Here is a 12,986-nt window from a genome sequence, read left to right on the forward strand (position 1 = left end):
TCCACAGCCAAGCAGCAGTCATTGAGGACTATTGTAGGGCCTTTGTAGATACTCCGTTATCATTTTGGTCCTTGCTTACATTACCAAGGTTTTTTAACCATTTGTTTGTTACACTGGGTAGGTTTTTTTTTTTTTTAAATCCTTATAGAATAAAATTGTTTTTTAAGGGATTACATGTTCACATGTCCTATAATTAACCCTGTACTTTCCCTATATACTATACATAAATCACATAAAAAACTTTTATCACAGTACATTACATTAACTGCAAACTGTACAGTATGCATGATAAAATCTCTCATATAGGAGATTGAAAGCAGAAACAAGAAGAATATAGAATGCAAACTTGTTTTTTTTTCATGTTGTCTAACAAAATAAAATAATTTAATAACAAGAGAATACTGTTGGAATATGTTTGGTGCAACAACTTCATTCTTGTCTATGAGTGTTTGGTTACTAGATTTGTATGCTGTTTATAAAGTTAAAAAAAATCTCCCAGAGGCTCACACAGGAAGAGCATGTGGCTATATTTCCTGTTTTTACTGTGTCAGTGTATGAGAGAAGCTGCCTGCTGTAGATGCTGCACGGATAGAGACACAAATGATTCATTCCTGATCTATTAAGCTTATCATATATTGTTCCTGATTGTTCCTGAATAAAGAAGCTCTGTTGTCACATGCTTGGAGAGTATCCTGAATAATCCGCTGCCAACAAATACTTTAGGAACTGAGATCCTTTAACTAAATACACTAAATAAACTAAAAGTATTTTTTAACTGCTTCAAGCCTCCACCGACACCAAGTAGTTAAAATTAGAGAGCTGACCATTCCTCAGCCATTTTCCACTCTGAAGACGCTATATACTTAAAAGTCGATGTGAAAGCTTATAAGATGCCCGGAAGATGCTGAAGTGTCATTTTGACAGTACTTTTGCTTAGACAAGCATAGACAAGTGATAGATTTTTGGGCAACATAAGTGTTTTTATGTCAGCTCCATCAACTTTTTGAAATATGTACAGAGCTTAGAGGGAGCACGGTCCGATAGAATCCATATACACCACGTGTATTAGAAGAGAACTGTCAGTCTAGCGTAGAGGAGTGGGAAGTACTCACATTCCTGAAACTATGATGCAGTGGAATGACACATGGTGTCCAGCGCCCAATCAGCGCTGATGTCACTGTCCCCGCTTTCTGTCAAAAGAAGCATGAAGAGTAAGTCCGAGATCACTTGCAGCCCGGACTTCCACTTCATGTTCAGTTCAAACGAAGGTGGGGATAGTGAAGCCAGCGCTGAATGGGCGCCGGGCATCACATATAATTCCACCACATCACAGCTCAGGGACCGCGAGTGCCAACACCGGAATGTCGGCACAAGAGGTGAGTATAGGTTTTTTTTTTTATTTTATCGGGGTCTTACATTTAGTTTAAGAAGGGGTTCTCCTAGTAGTGGACAACCCGTTTAAAGTATTTTTTCTCTAAAACTCTTCAGTCTTTTAAAGTAAAACTCACATGGGTGTGATAATAATTATTATTATTATTACTATATCATCCTATGACTAAGGGCACTGATGTGCCAGGAACGCATCAGGTTTTGTTTTTAATCATGTTTTTCACTTAATAAATTTTTGAATTTTATTTACTGGAAGTTTGTGCTGAGCTTCATCCTCCCGTCCTGTTCTATGTTGCCGCAATCACCGGCTGGACTAGCACCTTCCAGGAACATATTGAACCAGGACTTCACATTGCACGGTGTGGTAAGCTGTTTTTTCTTCCTATACTATTATTTATTATTCTTACTTTTGTGGTAACAACATAACAAATGTTGACCCCACACAATGATGTATGTAGCTTTAAAATTTGTAAATTTTATTAGACATAAGAATACAACATTACACACAAATATACACAGTAGAAGTGCTGGAACATAAAAATGGAAAAGGGACTACAGTCCATGGAATCCCACATTGCAGCATCAATAATAACCACCCACCAATGTGGGGTTATACAAGAGGGACAAAAACCACTACCGTTATACCATAGTTATCAAAAATTAGATTACATATATTAAGATACACCGTTGTAATTGTTTGTATTGCTGTGCTAAAAAAGCGCAGTTTTATGAGACAAAATTGCCCACAGTAAGTATCAAGCTACAAAAATAAGCCATGATCACCACAGTAAAACGTAAACTCTGTAGTGTCCCCTATAGCATAGCCCCCATTAGAGGCCGACTTATCATACATAAATAAAAGGCTAGATTGTTCCATACCAAAATGTGTCAGTGGAGATGTCTGGACGTCCCTCTGCCCCAACGCGCGTTTCGCACTGCTTCTTCAGGAGGCGTGTCAGGGCAGGGGGAAATCCTACTATAAATACCAGTATCATGTGTGCATACTAATTAAAAATTATGCAAACCTGTGTTCAAATATATCCACCATCGCGAATGGCTGCCAACGCATGCGCAGTGAGAGTATGACCTCGGCATTGCAGGAAGTAATCGAATAGCGCATGCGCAGTACATTCCTACGTCGCTAGGCAACGTGTCCACAGCACACACATCAATATATCCATCATCACCAATTGCTGCCAACGCATGCGCAGTGAGAGTATGACCTCGGCATTGCAGGAAGTAATCGAATAGCGCGTGCGCATTACATTCCTACGTCGCTAGGCAACGTGTCCACAGCACACACATCAATATATCCATCATCACCAATTGCTGCCAACGCATGCGCAGTGAGAGTATGACCTCGGCATTGCAGGAAGTAATCGGATAGCGCGTGCGCAGTACATTCCTATGTCGCTAGGCAACGCGTCCACAGCACACACATCAGTTAGATACTGACGAATGGCCACAACGCAGAATCATTTATGGCGCCTGCACTCAGTGGCTCTATACTCACCAGGCAAGATCAGCTATGCCTGCTTAAAAAGGTGCCGGGAGATCCCGCTCATTATTTCAAAAGGTATTCATGACGCATGCGTGGTACCACATGGGACGTAATTAAAAGGGAAGGAGTACATCGCGGTCACATGATCCGGCACTGCAAAATCCAGATAGAATTATGCACACCAAAATCATGGTCTGACCACTTTGCACCCTCCAGCGTCCCTGTGTACCCAGCATGCGTACTACCAAAGATACCGTAGATGGGTTCGTAATTACGCTCTATATGCATATTTGAACGTTTCTGAAGATCATAATACTAAATATACAACCAGTGTAAAGTGGCGGTGCCAATTCAATAAAGTGACAGTGCAACTATAATATAAGCCGTACCAACATGCATTAACAAATCACAGGATCCATATATTTAGCTATACATAATATTGTCAATAAGAACATTACAAGATCACACGATCCCAAATTTACGGCAAATACAAAATAATAAATTGCATTTATAAATGTAGCATACTAATTAAGGTTATGCCACCCACCAATAGTAAAAACCAATGGCACAGTGCAATGTTACACAAAATAGAATAGTCCTTCCATAATTAATAGTACTAAACATCCATCCATCCACTGATGCAGGACAGCAGAACTTCAACACAGACTTCTTCTCAATTCCATCCAAAAGGAAGATATATGCCATTCTACGATAGGCTCAAGACCCAAATAAGGATTGCTGAAAATTAAAATAATACAGTTAAAACACACCCATAAAAACTGAAATAAAATAAAGGAAACACCCCCACCCAGAAAAGAACAACCCCTATGGTATTATAGATATGCGCTGAAACCAAAGCTTTCATTTAGGCCCTGGGGTGTAAGGGTTCCTAGCCTATATATCCATTGGCATTCTTTTTTGGCTAGTATTTTGGACACATCACCCCCTCTAGGGCCAAGCGTCACTATATCAATCCCCTTTACAAGCAGCAATCTAGAATTACATTGGTGGTGCCTCCTGAAGTGCCTCGGAAGAGTCTTAAGTGAGATAATATCAGTGACAGTTTTAGCTTTATCAATGTCTAGACAATGCTCACGGACCCTTACCTTCAATTCACGGCTGGTCATGCCTATATAAATCTTCCCACAGGGACACTCAGCGTAGTACACAACCCCCTTAGATGAACAAGTGATATTGGCCCTAATATCAAACTTTCTAGATTGATCAAAGTTGAAAAAATACAAGCCTTTTTTCATATTAGCACATCCTTTACAAAACCCGCAAGGAAAAAATCCTTTGCGTTCCGGGTTCTTCTTGTTTTTCTCTCTTCTTTTAGGATCGTATGCACTATGGACCAATATATCACGTAAATTGGGGGCCCTCCTTGCCACAAAAGATGGAGTGTTTGGCAGACACTGTTTAAGAATGGGATCCGTAAGGAGAATTTTCCAATGTTTATCAATAATTCCTCGTAATTCCGACCACCTACTATTGTAATTGGTAATGAACCTTACCTGCTTTTCCTCCTTATCACGCGACACCAGGGGCTGATTTTTATGGAGTAGAGATTCTCTTGTCGTATTTCTAGCTCTGTTATATCCCTTTTGAATGGCCCGATGGCCATATCCCCGATCTTGAAACCGCTTTTTAAGAATACAGGATTGTTCCTCAAACTGAGGGTCCTCAGAGCAGATCCTCCTTATGCGCAGAAACTGGCCAATAGGTATGCCTTGAATTGTTGATTTAGGATGGGCGGAGGACGCATGCAGTAGGGAATTAGTTGATGTTGGTTTACGAAAAACCGTAGTAGACAAATTTCCATCCGGAAGCACTGAAATGGATAAATCCAAAAAATCGATCTTCCTTCCAAATTTATAGGTTAATTTAATATTTTGATTATTGTCATTCAATGTACCCATGAATGCCTCAAGGTCCACAACTGGACCCTCCCAGATGAACAGTATGTCATCAATATAGCGGATCCAGTTGTGGACCCGATCGACATTGGGGAGCACCTTACCTTGAAAGATGGACCATTCCCATGCCCCCATAAATAAATTTGCATAAGAGGGGGCACACGATGCCCCATAGCTGTCCCTCTTTGTTGCAAAAATATTTTCCCATCAAAATTAAACGCATTGTGGGTTAAAATAAACCTCAACAGTTTCAAAATAAAACAAGACATTTCTATGTTCAAATTGCTGTTATTCAAATATTTCTCCACTGCTCTTAATCCATCAAAATGGCCAATGGATGAATACAAAGCTTCCACATCGGCGGTGATAAGCACCATCTCCTCAGTGATTTGAATATTCTCCAAATGACCTAAAGCTGTATTGGTGTCTTTGATGAAGGAAGGCAGCTGCATTACAAGAGGCTTCAAGAAACAATCAACAATATCACAAATTATTTCACAAAGACCATCATTAGCTGCAATAATCGGTCTCCCCGGAGGGTTAAGAGGATCTTTATGCACCTTTGGAATAAGATACAAGGTCGCCAACTTGGGACAACATTTCTCATAGATTTCCAGCAATTTTTTAGGGATGACGTTGTCTTCATATGCCTCAGTTAAGATGTCCAACAACTCCATTTTAAATTTATATGTGGGATTATAGGTGAGCAACTTATATTCAGACACATTGTTTAACAATTTATAGGCCTGAACTTCATACATAGCGTTAGGCCAGATCACAATGTTGCCCCCTTTATCGGCCATTTTGAAGACAACGTCATCCCATTCTTTTAACTGCTGCAAAGCTTCCCTTTCAGCTTTAGTCATATTGTTAAACATCCTATTTTTAGATTTTTTCAACTCCTCTATTTCCAGAGAGACAATTTTTGTAAACATATCAACAGCAGGAACTGTAGCCAATGGGGGAAATTTTTTTGATTTATTGATAATATGGATAGGAAAATTATCACTTACTGAGGAACTGGAGGCATTCTCCTCAATCAGTGATTCCAACACTTCCAAAGCCTGTATTTCATCATCATTGGATAATTCACCATCACCTCCCTTGATATGTAATTTTTTTAAAACCAATTTTCTTGCAAAAAGGTGGAGGTCCTTTACTGCTGTAAACGGATCTAAATCAGATGATGGGGAGAAAGTAAGACCTTTATACAATACATTTTCCTGAACCTCCGTCAGTACATGTGTTGACAGGTTAATTACCTTCACACCATCTTTTTCAAATTTTCTTGAAGATGAGTTTTTCTTGTGGGACTGTCTAGTCCTGAGACCATACCTAGTTTCATAAGCAGTTTCCCCACCCTCACTAATGGAGGAATTGGATGCAACAGAAGAACTTCTAGAAAATTTCCTTTTAATATTATTTATTATTATAGCGCAATTTATTCCACGTCGCTTTACATGTGAAAAGGGATATATATAATAAAAACAAGTAATAATAATAATAATCTTTATTTATATAGCGCCAACATATTCCGCAGCGCTTTACAGTTTAACAGTTTCAAAACACAAGTCATAAGTAACAACGTTAACAATACAATAATTAAAGCAAAATAAGATGAAATAAGACGACCCTGCTTGTGAGAGCTTACAATCTACAATGAGGTGAGGGAGATACAAAGTACAGGTGTGTATTTACAATTGTGTATTTACAATGAAGGTCCAGCCATCTTGAGGGAGTGAAGGATGGATGGAGATAGTGAATGGGCTACACACGCACACTTACACAGAGAATGACTGATTAGTGAATGTGATAGGCCGCTCTGAACAAGTGTGTTTTGAGGGAGCGCCTAAAACTATGCAAATTGTGGATAGTCCTGATTTCTTGGGGTAGAGCATTCCAGAGGATAGGAGCAGCACGGGAGAAGTCTTGGAGTCGGGAGTGGGAGGTACGGATTAGTGCAGAGGTTAGTCGAAAGTCGTTTGCAGAGCGCAGCAATCGGCTAGGCCGATAGACAGAAATGAGAGAAGAGATGTAAGGGGGTGCCGCACTGTGGAGAGCTTTGTAGGTGAGAACAAGTACTTTGAATTGGATCCTATAATGAATGGACAGCCAATGTAAGGACTGGCAAAGAGCGGACGCGTCCGAGTACCGATTAGCCAGATGGACGATCCTGGCCGCTGCATTAAGTATGGACTGTAGAGGGGATAGTCGAGTGACGGGGAGGCCAATTAATAGAGCGTTGCAGTAATCCAGGCAGGAGTGGATCAATGCAACAGTGAGGGTTTTTGTTGTACAGTAATCTTAAACAATAAAAGTCACGACTGGTACAAGAGGAGAGAAAACCCTGCCTGCAAGGGCTGACAATCTACAAGTTAATGCAACAATGTCTGATTGATGCTTCCCGTGGTTCAGACAGCATGAATATTTTGTCAGGTTCCATTAAATCCCTTGTGTATAGGCCCCTAGAAATGGGTTTCAGATTACCTACATCCAATCTGTGAAATCTAAAGGTGCTCATACACATTGAAGGAAAGTTGGCCAAACTTCCAAATTTTGGTAAATCGAAATCCAACATGCCCGATACTTCAAACCTTCAACATTTGCGCTTTGATTCTTTAATCTCATAAAAATATGCATCAGCTGCCTTAGGGATTTGTCAATGATTTATTTACCTTCTTCATTCTTAACACATGCACCTTTGCTGGATTATAAATATATAAGGGGGAAAAAACGCAAAAAAATTGAGCTTGGTTAAAGTTGGTATGCATGCAGCATATAAACGCATGTTCAATTTGGCCATAAAACATTAAAAAAAACCTACACAAAGCAAAATAAACATAAACCCTGCTGTGACTAAATTAGTAAAAAGCAAAAGTGCATTTAAATAACACAGGGTTCTTAGTAATACTGTTATTGATCAAAAATAGCTTGAAAGCCATCTCACCGTCGACAAGGTGACCCTGATCAAGACGGTCCTGAAAAGGTCTTTAATATTAGACAGTGTTGGACCGTCTCGATCAAGGTCACCTTGTCGATGGTGAGATGGCTTTCATGCTATTTTTGATCAAAAACAGTATTACTAAGAACCCTGTGTTATTTAAATGTACTTTTGCTTTTTACTTATTTAGTCACAGCAGGGTTTATGTTTATTTTACTTCTTCTAGGTTTTATATATAAATATCTAACTCACAGCTGATTGTGTTTAGCTGCACATATATTCAGCTCCATGGGTCTGCTCCAGACGTAGTCGGCTCCATCTATCTCAAAATCCATATCTCAAAGTACATATTTCTAAGTACTCTGAATTAGACTAGAATTCTAGAATGCATTTGGCCACTCATGACCCCTACAGTATTGTCATTATCACCATCTGACCGAGATGTTCTTCTGTTCCCACAGGTATGCATTGCTGAATTTCCACCCCTCTCTCCCATGCTCTTGAAAGCCCCATGTGAACTGCATTGTATTCTTATATGGCATGCATTGCTGAATTTCCACCCCTCTCTTCCATGCTCCTGAAAGCCCCATGTGAACTGCATTGTATTTTTATATGGTATGCATTGCTTACCCATCTTCTTGTATCCATAATTGTTATCTTTTCCACACATCTAAGTGGTCTGTAAAACCCCTTCCCCCTTTTATGACCTTTGCTTAACTCTGTGCATTTGGCCTGGGCAGTCACACCCCACTCTCAATCACAGCTGATTGTGTTTAGCTGCACATATATTCAGCTCCATTGGTCTGCTCCAGATGTAGTCGGCTCCATCTATCTCAAAATCCATATCTCAAAGTACATATTTCTAAGTACTCTGAATGAAACTAGAATTGGACTGGAATTGACTGTAAGGTAACGGACTATAACACCACAACAATGTTTTGCCTTCTTTTTACTATCACCCCCATACTACTCTATTTCTCCCTAACTCCTGCAATCCCTCAACCCAGTAAGGAACTTGTCATTTCCCACTCCATCCTTCCCAGCCATTTCACCTCTTCGTCACAACTGTTCCTCCACATACAATCCTTTTTCTCCAGACACACAAGGCCACATCATATCCTATCCTGCTCCCACCTTCTAATGCTCTGTCTACTACTCCTCATTGCTGGCGACGTATTCCCTAATCCTGGCCCTCCTCAACACATCCCCACACTCATTTCTAACACTCTGCCATGATCCTCTACACGTTTTTGCAACCATGACAACCTCATACCTATTCATCCAGCCCCCACTCCCCCGGTCCTCTTACCTGGCGCCTTATGGAACGCATGCTCTGTCTGCAACAAGCTATCATTTATCCATGACCTCTTTATCACCAACAAACTCTCCTTCCTTGCCATCACTGAAACCTGGCTCACTCCCTCTGACACAGCTTCTCCAGCTGCGCTTTCCTATGGCGGATTCCATCTCTCTTACACCCCTTGCCCCAGCAACAAACGTGGTGGTGGAGTTGGCTTGCTCCTGTCTGATACCTACTCCTTTACCCCAATTCCTCTGCCACCCTCCGCTACTCTTCCCTAGTTCGAGGTGCACTCCGTCCGCATCTATTCCCCCTCCAACCTTCAACTGGCTGTCATCTACCGCCCCCCAGAACTAGCCATCTCCACCTTTCTCGACCACTTCACCTGGCTACTCCATTTCCTTTCTGCTGACATCCCCACCATCATCATGGGCGACTTCAACATCCCCATTGACACTTCCACCCCGGCTGCCTCTAAACTTCTATCGCTCACGGCTTCCCTCGGCCTCACTCAATGGTCCTCTGCGGCCACTCACAAAGATGGTCACACGCTGGACCTTATCTTCACCCGTCTCTGTTCCCTCACTAATCTCAATAACTCACCCCTCCCCCTGTCTGACCACAACCTACTGACATTCTCTTCCCTCTCCTCTCCTACTGTGCAACCCCCGCTCCATAAACTCGCTCACCCTCGCAGAAATCTCAAACACATCAATTTACAATCACTCTCTGAGTCCCTTCTCCCTCTTACAGACATAGCTTCCCTTCATGACACAGATGCTGCTGACACTTTTTATAACACCACAATAACAGCAACACTTGATTCGGCTGCCCCCCTCATGCAGAGCAAAACTCGGACAATCAACAGGCAGCCCTGCTGACCAGCCTGACCAAAGAGCTGAGACGGGTTTCCAGGGCCGCTGAGTGGAGATGGAAGAGAACCCATTCTACTGAGCACTTCAGCGCATACAAGCAGTCCTGTTGTGAGTTCATTTTCCCCTTCACTACTGAGGCCCGAGGAACTCCCTCTCCTGGTGAAGAAAGGTAGTGAGCCTGATTGTCAAACACCTGGGGCTGATGATGATGATTAGCTGAGTGGAGTTAATGACTGGATATAAGGCTGCCGACGCCCTTCTGGCCTGCGGGTGATTTCTCTGTGGACTTCTAGGAAACCAGTCTGATTCCTGCTCATCTAAAGCTAAGATTTCTGCTTTGCCTTTTTGCATTAGTGTTTTGTTTTCCTTGCTTTTCTGGATTCTGCCATTCCCTGCTGGGGTGAGCTGAATCTCCTTTTGCCTGTTGCTCTGTCTTCAGAATATTCCTGAGTACTGACATAGCTTTTTTGAAGCCTAGCGTCTTCAGGGCCTTTTTACTGTCAGTTTGTTGGCTCTTATTTTCATAGGGTTTTTCACGGATTGCAGACAGCAGCCTTCCTGTCCTTTCCTATCTAAGCTAGCCAACTCTACGATTCTATGATTCTATAGTCTTCAAACAGAGGCTGGACAGACATCTGACTGGGATGATTTAGCGAATCCTGCTTTCAACTCTACGATTCTATGATTCTATGATTCTAGCGTGGGCCCCATCTTTGCTCAGTCTATCTTTCTGTCTGTGTTTTGTTCTTCTTGCTTCACCGTCATTATATGTGGGGGGCTGCCTTTTGCTTTGGAGTCTGCTCTGGGGCAGTTTAGATTTCCCTTTCTGTCTTTAGGCTATGTAGTCCTCCGGCGGTGATCGAGGGGCCTAGGGCATCGTAGGAGCCCCCCACGGCTACTGCTAGTTGTGTTGATAGGTTCAGGGGTCTGCAATCCGATAGCTGCCAACTTCTCTGGTTTTCTGGACTTAGCTAGCATTTCTATTTTTGCCTCCTACAGTGACTCAATCATAACAGAATCACCCGCCATACCGCAGATTCTAGGGTACTCAATAGTAGTAAAGAATTGTATTAAAAAAAAAAAAAGTGTATATTTTTTCCTCTATATCTCTGAGGCCGTAGGGGGAATTTTTTTTTTCTCTCAATGGAGATAATGCAATTGTCTGATCGTGTGGAGCAGCTCGCTGCGGAAGTGCGGGGAATTTCCGCCTACCTTGCTCATTCACATGCTGCTGAACCAAAGATTCCTACACCTGATGTATTTTTTGGGGATCGGTCTAAATTTTTGAATTTCAAAAATAATTGTAAATTATTTTTTGCCTTGAAGCCTAACTCGTCAGGGAGCTCCGCGCAGCAGGTTAAAATTGTCATCTCTTTGCTGCGTGGCGATCCCCAAGATTGGGCGTTTTCTTTGAAACCAGATGATCCTATTCTGACTAATGTGAACGCATTTTTTCAGGCCTTGGGGTTGTTGTATGACGAACCTAATGCCATTGATCAGGCTGAAAACACCCTGCTGGCATTGAACCAGGGTCGTGATTCTGCAGAATTGTACTGTCAAAAATTCCGAAAGTGGGCAGTACTTACTACCTGGAATGATAATGCCTTGGCTGCTCTCTTTCGGAAGGGGTTGTCAGAAGCCATAAAAGATACTATGGTGGGATTTCCTGTTCCCTCTGGTCTTGACGATTCTATGTCTTTAGCCATTCAGGTTGATCGGCGTTTACGCGAACGCAGAGCTGCACGAGAGGTGTTGCCACCTGTTGAACAGATGTCTGAACCTATGCAATGTGATAGAGTTTTTTCCAGAGAGCAGCGTCAGGAGTTCAGAAGGCGTAATATGTTGTGTTTTTTCTGTGGAGATGCCTTGCATATTATTTCTGTCTGTCCTAAACGCGAGAAACGCTTTGCACACACGTTTTCTGTTGGTGGTGTTCAACCTAAGTTTCTTCTGGCTATTACTCTGATCTGCTCCCTGTCCACATTTTCCGCCAAGGCTTTTGTGGATTCGGGAGCAGCTCTAAACCTAATGGACTTGGATTTTGCTAAACGTTGTGGATTTCCGATGGCACCTCTGCAGACGCCTATCCCTTTGAGGGGGATTGATGCTACTCCTTTGGCTAAAAATAAACCTCAGTTTTGGACCCAGGTGGTAATGCGGGTCGCCCCAGACCATCAAGAAAATTGCAGGTTTTTGGTGTTACATAATCTGCATGATACTATTGTTCTTGGGTTTCCCTGGTTGCAAATTCATAATCCAGTTTTGGATTGGAAATCTGTGTCTGTGGTGAGTTGGGGTTGTCGGTGTGCCTTTAGTGAGGCTCCGGTGTTTTCCACCTCTCCTCAGTCGCATGATGTTCCTGATTATTTGGCGGACTTTTATGATGTATTTAGTGAGAATGAGTCTGCGTCTCTGCCTCCTCATAGGAGTTATGACTGTGCTATTGAACTGAGCCCGGGGTGTAAATTTCCCAAGGGTCGGCTCTTCAATTTATCTGTACCCGAGCACGAGGCTATGCGATCCTATATTAAGGAGGCGTTGGAGAAGGGTCCTATCAGACCATCCTCGTCACCCTTAGGTGCCGTTTTTTTTTTTGTAGCCAAAAAGGATGGATCATTAAGACCTTGTATTGATTATCGTGCTCTCAACAAAATTACTGTTAAATATCAGTATCCGTTACCCCTGATTTCAGATCTATTCTCCAGAGTTAAAGGTGCTTGCTGGTTTACCAAGCTTGACCTCAGGGGGGCATATAATCTTATTCGCATTAAGCATGGGGATGAATGGAAGACGGCGTTTAATACTCCGGAGGGACATTTTGAGTACCTGGTGATGCCTTTTGGGTTCATTAATGCCCCTTCTGTCTTCCAGTGCTTCATGAACGATATTTTCCGAGATTTTGTCGATAAATTTTTGATTATCTATCTGGATGATATTTTGATCTTCTCCAAGGATTGGGATTCTCATGTGGAACATATTCGGACTGTGTTCCGGATCTTGAGGGAGAATTCCCTGTATGTCAAAGGATCTAAATGCCTTTTTGGAGTACAGAGGATTTCTTTTT

The sequence above is a fragment of the Dendrobates tinctorius genome, unplaced genomic scaffold (assembly GCF_039654945.1).
Source record: "Dendrobates tinctorius isolate UK_male_01 unplaced genomic scaffold, ASM3965494v1 ptg000149l, whole genome shotgun sequence".
In the NCBI taxonomy this organism is placed as follows: Eukaryota; Metazoa; Chordata; class Amphibia; order Anura; family Dendrobatidae; genus Dendrobates; species Dendrobates tinctorius.